Genomic DNA, 17,206 nt, shown 5'->3' on the forward strand with positions numbered 1-17,206 from the left:
TGTCAGCTATTACAGACTCTTCGAGCTCACGATTTAATTAAAACCTGCTCAGCCACAGAGCAAGAATTATTGCCTATTAAAAGAGGGGAGACCGATAAACTGTGCCTGGCCAGTTAATTCTTATGTCCCAGACATTCTCAGATTTTGTTGCTGCAGGAAACCAAACAGGGCCTGGAGAGAAAGTCGGCCTCCCATATACGTGTGTACGTACAGGTGGTGTCTTCCGCAGAGCCTTTCCTGCCTAAAGTGATCCGGCATTCTCTACACTTAGCAGGACCAAGGCCTTCTGTTCCATTCCACATGTGCCCGGCTGCCCAGATAAGCCACTGCAAAAGCCCAGCAGCCCAGCAGCCCAGCCTGAAGGGGCCAGACAGGAACACAGGAAGCCAGAGTGCTGGTGCTGCAGACAAATCCCAGGAAACTGCCAGGGGACCAAAGGGAGTTGAGTCTGTTACCTTCCCCACTTCTGCAGGCCCCTGGATAAGACGATGTCCTGCTCAAACCCCACAAGGGGCCGGCAACCCAACCTGACAGTGTTGTGGCTGATACCATCAACTCATACTTCCTGCACCTACCATATGCCAGGAACTGTTCTACAAGGGCAGAGACGGAAGTCCCCATGGCTTCCATGGAGTCTATAGTTGGGGGACAGATAATAACTGTATGTCAAGTGGTAATAAATGCTATGGAAGGAGCTGGTGTGGTGGTGCAGTGGGTTAAGCCGCCACCTGCAATGCCGGCTTCTGCATGAGCACCAGTTCGAGTCCCAGCTGCTCCACTTCCGATCCAGCTCCCTGCTAATGTGCCTAGGAAAGCAGCACAAGGTGGCCCAAGGAACTGGGCCCCTCTACCCACCTGGTGGGAAATGGATGGAGTTTCTGGCTCCTGACTTCAGCCTGGCCCAGCCCCAGTTGGGGGAGTGAACCAGCAGATGGAAGATATATCTCTCTCTCTAATAAAATCAATCTAAAAAAAAGAGTCATAAAAAAACACTAAAGCAGCACAAAGGGCTAGTCAGTGATGGGGAAGGTGCTATTTAATAAGGAGAGAGCCCTCCTTAAGGTGTTAACACCTGAGCAGAGACCTGAAGGAAAGAGAGGAGGAGATGTGGGGATGCAAGGGCAAATGTCCTGTCAGAGGAAGTCGCCAGGACCAAGGCTCTGAGGAAGGAACAGGAGTCCAGTGCAACATAAGGCAGACAGGGACTAGCGGATGTGGGGGTAGGGTGTGGGGTGGGGCACAGGGATAGCTGACATTTGAGCACCACTCTGTGCCCAGCCTCTGAGCACTTTACAAATATGACTCATTGCATGCTGCTATTTCCTATTTCATAAGAGGAGGAGACTAAGGCGCGGGAGTGAACAGGATTCACCCAACACCACACAGCTCGTCCGTACCAGGCTAGAACGCCCCTCAGCCCATGGCATGCAAGTTCATATCCAGCAGGAGCTCGACTGGGTCACCAAGTCCTCTTCTAGGAAGGAAGGTCCTCCATTTTCCTCTCACTCCCTCAACACTCCACCCACCCTTTCTCCACTCTTAGGAACAGACAGGTAAACATTTCATGGGAGGGGGGAGAAAAGGAAAGGAAACAAAAGAACCACAGCCTAATTCCTGAAAGGAAGAAACACGGTATTAACTTTCTCTACAAGTCACTACCAAAGTTAATAAACATCACTCACCTAAAAGACGTCCCAAACACAGCCCTGATCGCTAGATGGGCAGGTGATTGCCAGCTTAGCCCCGGGTGCGGCTCCTGTCCCAGGAGCTCCCAAGGCAAAGGCCACCTGCCTGGGCTCTCCAGACCGATCTCGACTGGTGCCTCCCCCAGCCCCGCTGTGGGTGTCTGGAATGCGGAAACGGGAACCTGCCGTGCCAGCTCCTAACAGCGACTTATTCAACAGCTGCAGGAACACGCCAGCCAACGGAGTTCCCCACGAGATGGCTGGTCTTCATGAACAGGCACACTACCCAAGAGGCCGTTCTGCCAACAGTCCCTCTGGGGGAGGGAAATAAAGGGACACCTTACTCATCAGACACGTGGTCTGAGGAGTCTGAATGGGCTTCACAGAAACTCAAAGACAACAAAAGAAGGCTCGCCTGTTACCTCGGATTCAGGAACCGGCCACCTGTTCATTGACTGAGCCAGGCCTGGATCCGTGCCCACAGCAGCCCCTGCTCTGGGCTTGTGCCTGGCTGCTCCATTCACAACCTCTCAGCCCAGGGGTGGGCTCCTCTGCGCAGGCAGACAGGGCATTAGCTATAGCTTAATGATTAAACACGGCTGCCGGACTCTGCCACCCAGCTTCGGAAGCAGAGCTGAATGGCTTCGGCTGACAGCAACAACAGCCACAACCTGTGTGCTCACTGAGCACTTCACCTGGGTGACTTCTAACCCTCACAGCTGCTCACTAAGTAAGGACTCCTAGTACTACCATTTCACACACGAGAGAGAAGTCACAGGCTGGTGGTCATACAGCAAGAAGTTGTGGGACTGGGTCAGCTCAACCGGAGCAGCTTCATGGTTCGGGCTAGATGATCTCATGGGGACAGGCAGGGGCCCACACTGTGCGTCAGCTTCCTCATTTGTAAAATGGGATGGAGGCGAGCAGTCATGATATTTATGGTGAGCACGTGGCTCTGACCCACAAAAATGCTCAATAACCATCAGCTGCAGTTCTCACAAGCTGCCCTCAGACTGAATCCGGTCCACGCTTCTGCCTTCAAAACAGGGAGTCATCAATCAGCTCATGGTCACAGCTCAAATTCTCAACTGCTGAAGGAAAAATATTAAGAAAGGCTCTTACTAACTTTCTTTTCTTTTCTTTTCTTTTTTTGACAGGCAGAGTGGACAGTGAGAGAGAGAGACAGAGAGAAAGGTCTTCCTTTGCCGTTGGTTCACCTTTCAATGGCCGCTGCGGCCGGCGTACCGCGCTGATCCGAAGCCAGGAGCTTCTCCTGGTCTCCCATGGGGTGCAGGGCCCAAGCACTTGGGCCATCTTCCACTGCACTCCCGGCCACAGCAGAGAGCTGGCCTGGAAGAGGGGCAACCGGGATAGAATCCGGCACCCCGACTGGGATTAGAATCCGGTAATCCGGTGTGCCGGCACTGCAAGGCGGAGGATTAGCCTATTGAGCCGCGGCGCCGGCTCTATCTTTCTTTTCATCTACCACTCCCCACCCCCACCCCCCCCAAAAAAAACACCTTAGGTCCTTTCCTAAGTACAAGTAGAACTCTGTTTTCATTTCTGTAGCCACTTGCCTCCCAGTGCCAGTGCCACATACTTCAGGTACGACTGGCTCCAGCCTCAGTCCCAAGAGAGTAACCCTGATGACTCTTGCTCATGATTGGTCTGGCATGGTCACGTGTCACAATTCTGGCCAATGATATATGAGGGGAATCAGGGCATCCATGATCAATAAAAGGTTTCGTGTCTTTAAGATACACTTATTTATTTGAAACAAGGTGGGGAGGGGAGAGATCATCCATCTGCTGTTTCACTTCCCAGATGGCCACAATGGCCAAAGCCAGCTCCATCCAGGTCCATCCATTTGGGTACACGGGCCCAAACACTTGGTCCATCCTCCACTGCTTTTCCCAGGCCACTAGCAGGAAGCTGGATTGGAAGTAGAGCAGCCGGGACTCAAACAGGTTCCCACATGGGATGCTGGCACTGCAGTCGGTGTCTTAACTCACTGCACCACAGAATCAGCCCGGTTTCCTCACTCTTAGATGCCACATTCGCCTGATGTCAGCAGGAAGCAGCTCTAAAGACAGATCATCGTCCCTCTACCCCTCCTGGACTTTTGGGACTAATGTAACCCCATACAAATCCTGCTTTATAAAAAACAAAAGGGGGGAATGTTAGGAAACTGGCGCAGTTTTAGCCAGGTGGCCACGTGGCCCAGCTACCTGAGCCAGGCTCCACCCCCATCCTAATGGGATTTGCTGCTCCCGCTTCCCTGCCCGCCCTCAGGCAAAGTTTTAAAAGGGCCTGTTCCTAAACAGGAGCTCTCTTGGCCCTTCTCTCCTGCGCTCTCTCCTCTCTCTCTCCTCTCTCTTGGCTCTCTATCTTCTCTATCTTCTCTCCTCTGTCTCTCTCTTATACTCTCTTTCTTTTTCCTTCGCCGCCCCTTCACTCCGGTCTGTAGGGTGTTCCCCAATAAACCCTTTCCCTTAAAAAAAAAAAAAAAAAAGGAAAGAAAGATGCAACATGAGTGAGCTGGTGGATATGTCCTTGTCGAGGTGGGCCGACTGGAGCAGTGGAGACCTCACTGTGGTCTCATAGGAGCCTGAGGACACAGAAAACATACCATGGATGGCCGAGTTGCACAAAGGAGAGAGACTGAGCCCTTACAGGCATTGTGGAACTGCTTAGTCAACCCCTATAATGCCCACTTACGGATTTTTTGCATGAGATCATAAATCTTATTTCAGGCTAATTTCATTTGGGCTTCCTATTATAGGTTAGGAGCACCTAATAGGAACCTAAACCTGGAAGCTTGTCAGAAGTGCAAATTCTCCAGCCAGACCTACCAACTCAGGAGCTCTGAGTGGGACCCAGCCATCTGTTTGAGGAAGTCCCCTGGGGGATTCCAGTGCCCACTCAGGTTTGAGAACCACTGCAACAGCTCACAGAGCCTAAGCAGTAAGAGCACAGCTTCTGGGATCAGGCTGCATGGCTCCAAATTGTGTCAGCACCATTTTCTAGCTGGTGACCTTCAGCATGTTATTTAAATTTAGTTACTTTTATTTTTCCCTTTTGCAGATAAAGCATTTATTTTACAAGGTTGGCGGAAGACAAAAACGACTCACTTCCTGTGAAGATCCTGGTAGTGTCTAGCACAAAGTAGATGCTCTATTAATCACCTGTTTGCTGCTGCCATCATTACCACTGTTTGAGGTCAAAGGCATTCCAACTGACATCCATTCCTGACCGAACTCTCCCAGAGCTGGACCCACACAAGGCCCAGTGCCCTGGGGTGCCACATGGACTCGCAGCTCTCTGTCAGCACAGGATTGTGACAAACAAGAAGGGCTGAAAGTCTTTCTCCCACAGCCAGATCACGGCGCCCTGTGCCTCCTCCCACGGCCTGAGCAGCTCCAGTCACAGCAGATACCCTCACGGACACGCCGAGCTGCGTACTCTGCAGGCAACTCTGCTCAGCTGCTGATCCAGAATGTCCAGACGTCTTGGCTACCAGAGGGCAACCTCGCCGTGGCACTCATTTCAAACACCCAGCCAAAGTCCCTCTGGGAGCTATGATCTGGTGGCACCAAGATGCAGACAGCCAAAGGACACCATCCACCAGGGAAGGTCCTAGCAGGAAGAGACATCCTCTTGTCAGGCTTACCAGCAAGCCTGGTTTGGGGCTACCAGTGGGTAGCCACTCCCTGGTGTCACAGACACTGCTGGGCTGTCCCTGGAAGGGCAGGCCGCAGGAAGAGGGAGGAGGTCCCAACCTCTGACCACCAACGCCTAGGGCCAGAAAGCACTGGTCAAATCCCTCCCGCTTCTGAAAGGAAGCTGTTAGGCAAAACCTCATAAAATTGCCAACATTCAACCATTCTTGAGCCTTTCATAAAAAGGCAATTTCACGGGGCCAACTCTGTGGCATAGCAGGTAAGGTCGCGGACTGCAGTGCCGGCATCCCATATGGGTGCCGGTTCAAGTCCTGGCTGCTCCACTTCCGGTCCTGCTCTCTGCTATGGCCTGGGAAAGCACTGGAAGATGGCCCAAGTCCTTGGGCCCCTGTACCTGCATGGGAGACCAGAAGGAGGTTCCTGGCTCCTGGCTTTGGATAGGCACAGCTCCAGCCGTTGCGGCCAAATGGGGAGTGAACCAGCGGATGGAAGACCTCTCTCTTTCTCTCTCTGCCTCTGCCTCTCTGTTACTCTGCCTTTCAAATAAATAAATTAAAAAAAAAGCCATTTCATGTGCTTCAATCTAATATAAAACAGGAAACTCATTCAAACAATGCAATGGCAAGAAACCAGTGACCAACAAGAAACTGGGATGGTGGTCTCTGGGGGAAGGAAACGAGGTGCTGTATTCTTGTTCCTTTGTAACACACACTATTCAAACTTCAATAAAATTTAGTAATAAAAATCAACCAACCCTGCGATATCTTCCCACCTCAAAGAAAAGACAAATCTGTGCTGGACCCCAAGAGATCCGCACACTTGTCATGTCTCTGCTACTCCCACTCTCCCCTGACTCACTGTGCTCCAGCCACCTGGGCCTTCTTGTGAGTCCCTCAGTCTCACCCAGCCCCTCACCCTAGGGCCTTTGCAGGGCTGCTCCCTTTGCCCAGACATCCCCAGTGCCCACCCTCTGTCACCGCCTTCAGGCCTGTCCTGAAGCCGCCCTACCTAAAATGTCAGCACCCTCTACCCTAATACTTCACATCCACTTTCCCCACGGAACGTCTTTCCCTTCACGCCGATTGCCATCTATGACAGTACACTTGCTTTTTCACTGGGTCGCCCCCCAGTGGAATGTGAGCCCCAGAAGGGCGAGAAGTGTTGTCTCTCTTGCTCACTGCAGTGACCTCGTACCTAGAACGGCGCTCAGCTCAGCGAGTACTTGCTGGATGAGTAAGTTTAAAAATCAGCCGCGCAGGGGCTTTACCATCCACAAGTCCGACATGCAGTCACACTGGGAAACCCAGAAGTCAAGCCACCTCCAGTGGAGGCGGTGCTCCTAACGTTCTCTCCATGCTGGAGTCACCTGAAAGAACTACGGAGAGAGGCCTCTGAAACAGACAGAAGGGACAGAGGTGAACAGGCTGCTGGGGGCAGAAGTGGGAGGAAGCTGGAGGGGCTGTGGGACTTCCTCCTGCCAAGCGAGAGTGCGGGGCAGAGAAGCCAGGCACTGAAGGCCACGGCTCATCACCAGACGGAGCGCACGGCACCGGCGCACGGCACCAGCGCTCTGCGGGACCGCACCAACCAGTGCTCCTGCTCACATCAACCACTCTACCTGCAGGAGGCAAACAAGCAGCAGAAACCCCCAAACGTGGCCCTCCTGTCCTGCTCCTGCCACAGGAGGGCTGTACCACACAGATCTGCTGTGAAGTTACAGATCCCAAAGTCACAAACACAACAGGGAGCGGTGGGGAGTGTGCGCCCGCTGTAAAGGAGCACGAGCTGCTGGCTGGATGAGCGCGCCAGCTCTGAGGCACCGACACAGGCTGCATCTTGTCCCCTCCCTTCTTTTGTCGGAAGTCAGGCCTGGAAGGGGGCACCTTCCCTGCCTCCCACTGCAGTGCTGTGCCGCACTCTCATTCTGCATGAGGAGAGGGGAAAGCTGGGTGTCCGTCCTCAGGGGAGGATCAAGGGAGGAGCTGAGGCGTCCTGTTGAAACAAGTCTTTGGAAAACATGTGGGCGGGGCCCCACAGTCAGGTGGAGAGACACAACGGGGCCTCAGCAAACCGACTCCAAGGCCACTGCCACTGTGGCCTGTGAGGAGACAAGCAGAGGGAGCGTGTGGCCACGGGTGCCTGGCCAGGTGCTCTCACTGCTACGTGGTTTCCAAAACCCTGGACTCACACAATGAGGAAAAAAAAAATTTAATTTTGTAAGTGGACTGGGCACAGGCAGAGAATTCCCCCCCCACACACACACTCGAGCTTGAAGCACGTACATGCAATGTTTACTTGTTTCGAACTTCTCATGAGGAGTCGTCTCAAACACATGCAGGATACAATGAGCCCTCATCACTTCCGCAGTTATCAATTCACGGCCAGTCTCACGGCATCTCTCATTTACTCCCACACACACGTCCCCTCCACTCCCCACCTGTCTCTATTATTTTGAAGCAAATCCCACACATTTCAACGATTCATTTTTAGGTATTCCAGAATGTGCATCTTAAAGGACTTTTTTCTAAAATATAACCACACCACGATATCATTATCGCATCTGAAAAATTTGTAAGAGCTTCTCAGTAATACCAAATACCCAGTTCGTTTTTGTTATTTTAAAGAAAAGAGGAGTACAGGTGGCAGAAACACAGAATGCCTCCACGCCTCCACTGGGATCTGATCCGGGGCTCCCCCAGAACAGGAGCTCAGAGACCAGTGAGGTCAGTCCTGCTTCCCCACCCCGGGGACATGAGTAAACTCAGACCCTTCAGAACTGACTTCTCTCGGTAGAAAGCTCAGCTCCATCCTGCTCCTGAGATGTGGGGACCCTGAAGCACGAGGTTATCGAAAAGTCTAGAACAATGACTCCCATAGGGTGACAGAGGAAACCCACGCGGCCAAGTCCCTGCATCAGAGCAGGGGCAAGACACACACCCAGCTTCGCTGTTGCTGAGCTCACAGGAGGAACTGACAGCAACTCCAGCAGCCATAGCCAGGAGGGGCAGAATCCACAAGCACAAACGCAGCTTAGAAAGAGCTTTCGTGTGCAAAGAAGCCACTTGGAAATAAACTTCAGGGGCCAATGTTGTGACACAATGGGTTATGCCACTGCCTGAAGTGTTGGAATGGGCACCAGTCAGAGTCCTGGCTGCTCCATTTCCAATCCAGTTTCCTGCCAATATGCCTGGGAAAGCAGTAGAAGATGGCCCAAGTGCTTGGGTCCCTGCACCCATGTGGAAGACCTGGATGAAGCCCCTGGCTTTGGTCTGGCCCAGCCCTGGATGTTACGGCCATTTAGAGAGTAAACCAGTGGATTAAAGATCTGTCTTTCCCTCTAACTCTGTCTCTCAAATCAATCAATCAATCTTTGCTTTTACCTCATTGTCTCTGATAGGGTCTTTATTCAAAATAAGTGGTCCAAAAGGAAATAAATCAATCTTTCAAAAAAAAAAAAAAAAACGAAACAAAACTTCAAACAGGCTGGGCCTTTTCTTTGCCTTCCTCACTCTCCCATCCTACCCTCCTCCTCAGTCCCCAAAGACAGCCCTCTGGAAACCTAGAGCTCAATGTAAAGAGTGGATCTGTCAGTTGCTCAGGTTTCAAACCAGCATTGCACCAACATAAATTTGGGGATTAAAGCTGACAAGGGAATTCATTGTGCGTAAGTCCTGCCTACAGTTTGCATTGCTCCAAACGCAGTCCCCGGCCCCTTCAAACACTGTGATGCAGCATATGCAATAGAGACTGAAACATGCATCACTCTGGACCTGAGCTCAAATTCTGCCCCCACCACTTCACCTTGAGCGAAGGGCCTCACTGCCATGCCTCAGCTTCCACACCTCGAAAACAGGAATAACCACAGTCCCTGACGCTTCGGACACGGGCAACACACACCAACACTAAGCACAGTGCTGGGCCCGTACGGTGCCTGTGATGGACAGCAGCATAAGGCTAGCTATACCTGTTGACAGCAAATATCACTCACCCACCCTGCTTCACCAAGATAACACACGGAGGGCATCTTTGATCTACGCCTGTGAATCATCACCCTTGATTTACATGTGAGGCTCACACCCGAAGCTCATGCTATCTGATATGGGAGCCATTAGCCACATGTGGCTACTGAACCCTTGAAATGTGGACAGTACACATTGAGAGGTGGTACAAGTATAAAATGCACACTGTTTTCTGAAGACTTAACATGAAAAAATTATGTAAAATACTTTGCAATTTTACATATGTTGAAATAATATTACAGATTAAATAATTAAAATTAATACCTGTTTCTCTATACTTATTGCAATTATTTATTTTAAAAATGTGGCCACTAAGGGTGGGCACTGTGGTGCAGCAGATCAAGCCAATACTTGTGATGCCAGCTTCCCACGGCTGAATGCCTGGTTTGAATTCCAGCTATCCCATACTTCCAATCCAGTTTCCTGCTAATGCACATGGGAGGCAGTAGATGATGGCCCAAGGACTTGAGTTCCTGTCATCCATGTGGGAGACCCAGAAGGAGCTGCTGGCTTCAGCCTGGCCTTGCCCTGGCTGATATGAGCACTGGGGAGTAACCAGCACACAGATCCCTCCCCCTCCCCCTCCCCCTCCCCCTCTGTCAGTCTGCCTTTCAAATAAATATTTTTTTCTAAATGAAGTAAAACTTGGCCACTGGAAAATGTTCAGTTTCATAAGGAGTCTTCCTCAGTGGCTCATTTTATATTTCTAACGGAGGCCACCACTGTAGACCCTTGAGAACCAGTGTCTTACAAAACTTCGTGCTGTCAGAGTCTAGTCTCATGCCTGGGACACAGGCCAGGAGGAAGAAATGCTTCACAGGTGAATAGACCAAAGATGCTTCCCATACTTCTGCCCTTAAAAGCACCCACTACTGTCTTCCCATCTAATCAAGGCTGCCTGTGTTCAAAATAAGGCCCAGGCTGCACCAAATCAAAATGACATGGGTCACTGGGCCCCCTCGGGTCCAGGCACCTTCACTGGAATCACTCGACAGCAGTGAGCCTAACAGCCCAGAAAGCTGGCCTGGTGCTTGACACAACCTCTCCCCTGCCAATCCAAGTCTCCTCACAAAGCTCACCTGAAGGAGGCGCTCGCCGGCTCACTCTCCTTAGACTCCACGCCTTCAGTCAGGGTAACCTGTATCTGGTGTTGCAGCCAGGCAGTCAACCTTGTTTTATTTGAAACAGGTCTCTAGTTCCAAAACAACCAACAGCCATCCCAACAGATGTCGGTCCTGTCATGTCTTACTGTCTGTGGAAATGATGCCACACAGCTCCAGGCGACCCCTGCTCCACGCAGATTAGGTATCAGAGCCTGCAGTGCCTTGCATGCCTATGAATGTGGAAAAGGAACCCTGTGTCCACTTCCTCAATCTGCCTCTGCCCAGTAAAGGGCCAAGCAGAGGCAGTCTGGCGTGAGCGGCAGAGCACGGAGTCAGGAGTCAGATCCTCACCGGGAAGGCGAGTGCAAGAAAGTGAACTGGCTCCCGGGCCTGTTAGCAGGACTAACTGAGGAAAGGTGGGGAGGGCTCAAGGAGCATCCAGCCTGAGTAAATGCTGGATGCTATCATTACTATTACTATTACAAGTAGCACGAACTGGAAAAATAGGAACTCAGCCCTCTCCAGTCCCAGTGATACTGTCTTTGTGATAAGCTCTTTCCCGCCTCTGGGCTTTGACACCTGCTGTACCGTCTGCCTGGAATGTTTCTCTCGCGGTCCAGCGGTGCCTCCTGTTCAGTCGGGTCTCAGCTCATGTGACTCCCCTGAGTGAAAGTAACCAACTTTCCCCCACCACCATCCTGCGCCATCAGCCACTTTCTCTACTCTTACCCTGTTATTTTCGCCATCATACTTCAAACCATGTGAAAGAATTATCTTGTTTAGTGCGTTTCTCCCCCAACAAGAATGCAAATCCGCAGAGAGCAAGATCTTGATCTGTCTTGGTGACTGCTGAATCCCTTCTGCCCAGAACAGGACCTGGCGTACTTTAGGTGCTGTTTGTCAACTCAAGAATAATAAAAAGGAACTGTAGCTAATTATAAAAAGGCTACTGAAAACCTGATGCATAGAAGTCCTGGCCAGCGCCGCGGCTCACTAGGCTAATCCTCCGCCTTGCGGCGCCGGCACACCGGGTTCTAGTCCCGGTCGGGGCACCGATCCTGTCCCGGCTGCCCCTCTTCCAGGCCAGCTCTCTGCTGTGGCCAGGGAGTGCAGTGGAGGATGGCCCAAGTCCTTGGGCCCTGCACCCCATGGGAGACCAGGGGAAGTACCTGGCTCCTGCCATCGGATCAGCGCGGTGCGCCGGCCACAGCGCGCCTACCGCGCGGCCATTGGGGGGTGAACCAACGGCAAAGGAAGACCTTTCTCTCTGTCTGTCTCTCTCTCACTGTCCACTCTGCCTGTCAAAAAAAAAAAAAAAAAAGAAGTCCTGCAGACATGTTACTCAGTCTCCAGCAACCACTGAGTAAAGAGTACTATCAAAGCCATTTTGCCAAGGAGAAAAGATTCTGGAGTTGACATGGTACAGCAGCGTAAGCCGTGGCTTGCAATGCCTGTATCCCGAGTCGGAGTGCGGGCTCAAAGTCCCGGCTAGTCCACTTTGGATCCAGCTCCCTACTGGCACACTGGGGAACACAGCAGTTGATGGCCCAAGTACCTGGGTCCCTGACTCTCAGATCTGTCTGCCACCTAAGCCGCCCTCCCACCATTACACATTGCTTGCAAATAGGAGGAGTGGGTATTTCTCATGGACGCTTCACGACCAGCCCCGCACGCCACCGGGGCCGGTGGTCAGCCCACCTCACTTGTTCTACTTCCCTTCTCCACTCATCTCCTCCCTTCCTTCCAGGGCAGTTGGGTCCCTCCCCCCAGACCTCCTAGCATCACCAAGCTGGATCCCCGCTCCCCGCTTTGTAACTTGTTCTTATTTCTACCTGGTGTTTCCAATTAGGCTCTGAGCCTTCTATGAGCCCTGCCCTACAGAGCTCGGAGTGACTCCAGGTTTGAAAGATCACCTGTAACAGCTATACCAGGCCCTGCCCTGCAAGCCTGACACAGCTGATTTCACTGAATCCTCTCTCAATAGCTGTTCCATAAGGAAGGTACTGGTACCATTTCCGTGTTTAGATGAGGAAACGGGGGCCCAGAAGGACAAATGACTTGCCTGAGTGTCACAACTAGTACAGAGCATTGGAATTCTGAACCCTGCAGGCCATACAGCCCCACAGTTTGCTTTTACCTCCTATGCCACACTGCTGATGATATTCAGGATGCTTAGTAGATGTGTGTTTGCTAAGGGAAAAGAAATCTCCAAAACAAACTAAATGGCCAACACTAGGGAAACGATAAGCTAAAACACTGTCTCTCCATACAAAAACTACGGGTACATTCTTAAGAATGAGTTAGACCTGTATGTAATGACTTGATGAGATACACTCAATTGTTACCTGAAAAAATCAGGTTACAGCTTGATCTCTACTCTTCCTTTATTTGGGAATGGTGTAGGAGGAAGAAAATAATTTGACATATGCAAATATATCAATATGGACACAGAAAAAAATGGAAGGCACCCATCCAAAGTGCCAAAGCAAAGAGCGTGTCAGTTTTGCTCACCCTGAAATCCCTGAAGCTTGACAGCAGGTACTTAACACACACTTTGTGAATAAATGGTTATCTCTTGGGGCAAGGGGTTTCAAAGCAGGGGCTTGAGGGTGGCACTTATTTTCCCTTAACATCACTACATTGTTTGGCACGCATTTAAAATTTTTTTCTTGGGGTTGGCACTGTGGCACAGCCAGTTAAAGCCCTGACCTGCAGCGCCAGGCATCCCATATGGGTGCCAGTTCAAGTCCCAGCTGCTCCACTTCCGATCCAGCTCTCTGCTATGGCCTGGGAAAGCAGCAGAGGATGGCCCAAGTCCTTGGGCCCCTGTACCAACGTGGGAGACCCAGAAGAAGCACCTGACTCCTGGCTTTGGATGGGCTCAGCTCAGGCCGTTGCGGCCATTTGGTGAGTGACCCAGCAGATGGAAGACCTCTCTCTGCTTCTACCTCTAACTCTTTCAAATAAACAAAATAAGTCTTTAAAATTTTTAAATTTTATATTGAACAGATAAAAAATTATAAATTTTTACAAAGTGCCAGGGCACACATTAAGTATGTGTTTCTTGTAAACAACGTTTGTAAGCCAAATTCAACCCAATCACACACACATACAAACAGGTGAAGGCCATGACCAGGACAGTCTTAAAAAGTAATCTTAAAGAAAACACAAATGCACAAACTGATCTGACATCCTTTCATTCTAACAGCGAAAAAGATACTTTAAAGGAAGTGACTATTGCATTCTCTTAATATATAAATACATTTAGAGTTTTCAAGTTATTAAAGCTAATTTTGAAATATACCAGCAAATTAATATCTTGCAGCAAAAGGGGCCAGTCACCACACATCCTAAATTTCATTTTTGATTTACCACCTGACAACTGCAATGTCTGCAAAAACAGGCTCACGTTAAACTCTTAGACTATTCCAGACTCCTAAAAACCATGTGCTGTTGTCACTAACAATTGAGACCAACCAATAGGTTTTTTTTTTTTTTAAAGACACTGCTTTAGTTCTTCATATTTAAAAAAAAAAAAAAAAAACACGGGGGGGGGGGTAAAAAAGAAAAACCTCAAATTTGGCGGCCATCACAGATTTGCTTGAAACCACAGGTTTCCATCATCAAACAAAATCACAATGAAAGGTTTCTGAGCACAGATTCAACCTAAATGGAGACCTAATAAATCCTCTTCCAGCCTGTTCTCAGCTGTGTGCGCCTGCCTCCTGAAATGCCTGGGATGGCCATCTTCCCGTACAGGATATTCGAACCCGCTGACACAGTATAATTTTTCAGAAAGAAATTAACCACTCAGCCAATCTTTACCAGGCTAAAACTGTAGAAGTGGGTCCCCTGGAAGCCAGGCCTTTCTGCCGCATCTGTGGCCTTGCATGTATGCTTTTTTTTTTTTTTTTGACAGGCAGAGTGGATAGTGAGAGAGAGAGGGAGAGAAAGGTCTTCCTTTTTGCCATTGGTTCACCCTCCAATGGCTGCTGCGGCCGGCGCATCGTGCTGATCCGAAGCCAGGGGCTTCTCCCGGTCTCCCATGCGGGTGCAGGGCCCAAAGACTTGGGCCATCCTCCACTGCCTTCCTGGGCCATAGCAGAGAGCTGGCCTGGAAGAGGGGCCACCGGGATAGAATCTGGCGCCCCAACCGGGACTAGAACCCGGTGTGCCGGCACCGCAAGGCAGAGGATTAGCCTGTTGAGCCACGGCGCCGGCGCATGTATGCGCTTCTCTGCCCCTGCTTAAGGCATATGTTACTTATGGTTGCCTATGTTAATCCTTGGCAACTTAAGAGAAACAACTCAACCTTATCTGAAAAGGGCACTCTAGGAGCTGAGGGGCATTTTTCCCTGCTGTCGTAACGGAGACCAATACAGGCCAATGAAATGGCCATTCCACCCTTCTTGCTGGATGTGGGAAGGCTGGAGAAGAGCGACTTCCTAATTTCTGGTCTGGGCAACCCGCTCAGTGTTGGCCCACTTGCTAAGACGGTGACTACTAGGTGTGGCAGAGGGGAGTTCAGGTTGGGTATGTTCAGTGTGCAATGCCCCAAGGATGGCCATCTAGGGCACACTGAGGAAGTACAGTCTCCACATCTAGAGATGGAACCCAGGGGGCTAGTGTGGATGAGACACACAGGAACTGGCAGCACTGGGACAGAGAAAGCACTGCAACGAACATCCTGGCGTGGAAGGGAGGGGGCGTGGGGCTGGGGGTGGGGGGCTGACAGCAGGTCAGCATCTCCTCTCCTTGGGCCCTTCCACTGTTCCAAAATTTAATTGGTGATGAGTAAAAATGGGGGGAGGGGGCGACATTAACCTTGTCCCCACTGGGCACCGTAGGTGCAAACAGAAGCAGAACAAGGCCCATCACACAAAGGCACATTGACAACATTTCAAAAATTAGCCGGTGTCAGGCCCGTGCTCTGTGCTAAACGAGAATGACCTCCTGGAATCACCCAAACAACCCTGGCGTGCAAGTCCTCCGACTACCATTTCACAGATGGGACACTGAGGTTGGGAGCCAACGTGTGGGGGAGCTCAGGGCTGTCACGTCCCAGCCCACGGCCAGGCAGAGCCTGGGCCAGATGGAGAATACCGGAGAACGATCACAATGCCCCTACAGAAGAGCTGCCTCTGGAGTAGGAACACAATCCCGGCAAATCCGACAACCTTCCGAGCGTGATGCGTTATCTCCTCTTATAAATGAGGAACTTCAGGCTGCAGGAGGGGAAGCCAACGGGACCGGTTGAGTCTGGTCCTTTGGGGACACCAAGACTCCAACCAGCGCTCCACCCGCGGAGGGTCTGCGGGGCGCCGGGAAAACGCGGAATAAATTGTACCATTTGCTGAGCGCTATTATGCCCGCTGCTGTGCTCAGCACTTTACACGTAGTCTCCTCACTACATCCTCCGAGCACGCTGCGGTGGCTGCTATTTTAAAGCCCCTGTGTTAGAGGCAGAGAAAGCGAGGCACAGAGAAGTGCAGTCAGCTGCGCAGGGTCACACAGCTGCTACACGCCAGAGCCTACATTTGAACTGGGTCTCTGCCTCCCAAACCAACGCTCTGTCGACTCGGGCAGCTACCCTGCAGTGAGTGCTAACTACGAACTTGGCTCTTCACAATACGCACGGCTCACCTAACCGTCCACCCTATGCAATCGGTATCGTCACCCCCTTCCTCCGGGAGCTGACAATAAAGCCAACCCATAATAAGTGCCTTGTATGTGCCATATGCTCTGTCGGATCTCAACATTTCAACAGAATCCCAGGCAAAAGACCATCACTCTCCTTCCCCGTTTTAGCAAAGGGAAAGCTGAGGTTCGGCGCGGTCGCAGCTCCCGAGCGGCAGAGCCGGGATGCGAACCCACCGCCCCCTGACTCCAGGCTCTTCCCTACGGCGCCAGGTTGCACGTCTGGAAAGTTGAGCCATGCGGGCACTAGTCCGGCCGGGTCCGGAGGGCGTGAGTCCCGGCGCCGCCGCCCCCCAACACCCGGTGCCCACACCCGGCCGTCCGCCTGGTCGCCCGCCCGCGCTGACCCTCAGGGTCCAAGCAGCCACCTATTCCTCGCCACCCTTTCGCGAGGCCGCTCCAGCACCTGGAGCCACATACCTGGGCGTCTTCGCTGCGTGCCCTGCGGGCCCCACGACCGCGGCGTCCGGCCCCGCGCTGCTCGCTGGAGACGCCGCCAGCTCCGGTGGCCCGAGTGACTTCCAGGCTGCCCACTTCCAAGCCGCTTCGCGCGAGGCCTCCTGGGAACTGTAGTTTCGCCCTCCGAGGCCGCGAATAGAACAGCGCCTGGTGCGCAAGTGCTGCCGGGAGTTGTATGCGTACCACCGCACCGCCCTCTGGGAACGGTAGTCTGTCGCTCCAGAGCACTTCCGCAGCCCCGAGGGGCGTGAGGAATGGGGGCGTGTCTTGTGCAGGCTCCAGTCCGGGAACCTGGCTCCTCACGCCACCAGGGTGGTTTCTCCTTATTCCTCTCCGCCTCTTTCCTTCTTTCGGAAGGCCTTCTCCCTTCCTCTCTGTGAGTTACCCGAGAGCCAGAGCCTCGGGGGAGACGGGGGTAGCGGAGCGGTAGGGTAGATTCCCCACGGAGAAGAGCGGCAGAGGGCGTCGGTGCGCGCTCATGCACGCGCGCTCGCCAGCCGACTCCGGCCTAAATTTCCGCGGGCCCCCACGGGAAAGGCTTTTTTTTTTTTTTTCCCTTTCGA

The 17,206-nt window shown here is 52.0% G+C and overlaps 1 protein-coding gene across 3 annotated transcripts in view; it reads right to left on the reverse strand.

Moving 5' to 3' along the window:
* The window catches only part of SIPA1L3 (signal induced proliferation associated 1 like 3), a 238,772-nt gene extending 222,064 nt beyond the window's left edge, over window positions 1-16,708 (reverse strand). For 2 of the 3 annotated variants that reach the window (XM_062176109.1, XM_062176107.1), the window contains exon 1: window positions 16,605-16,708. The gene's annotated coding sequence lies outside the window, so the exon portion shown is untranslated. Of the gene's footprint in view, window positions 1-1,682; window positions 1,743-16,604 lie in introns of those variants that run through there. The other variant, XM_062176108.1, reaches the window with a different exon arrangement.
* Between the last annotated feature and the right edge of the window lie 498 nt (window positions 16,709-17,206).

This window comes from Lepus europaeus, chromosome 19 (assembly GCF_033115175.1).
Source record: "Lepus europaeus isolate LE1 chromosome 19, mLepTim1.pri, whole genome shotgun sequence".
Lineage (NCBI taxonomy): Eukaryota > Metazoa > Chordata > Mammalia > Lagomorpha > Leporidae > Lepus > Lepus europaeus.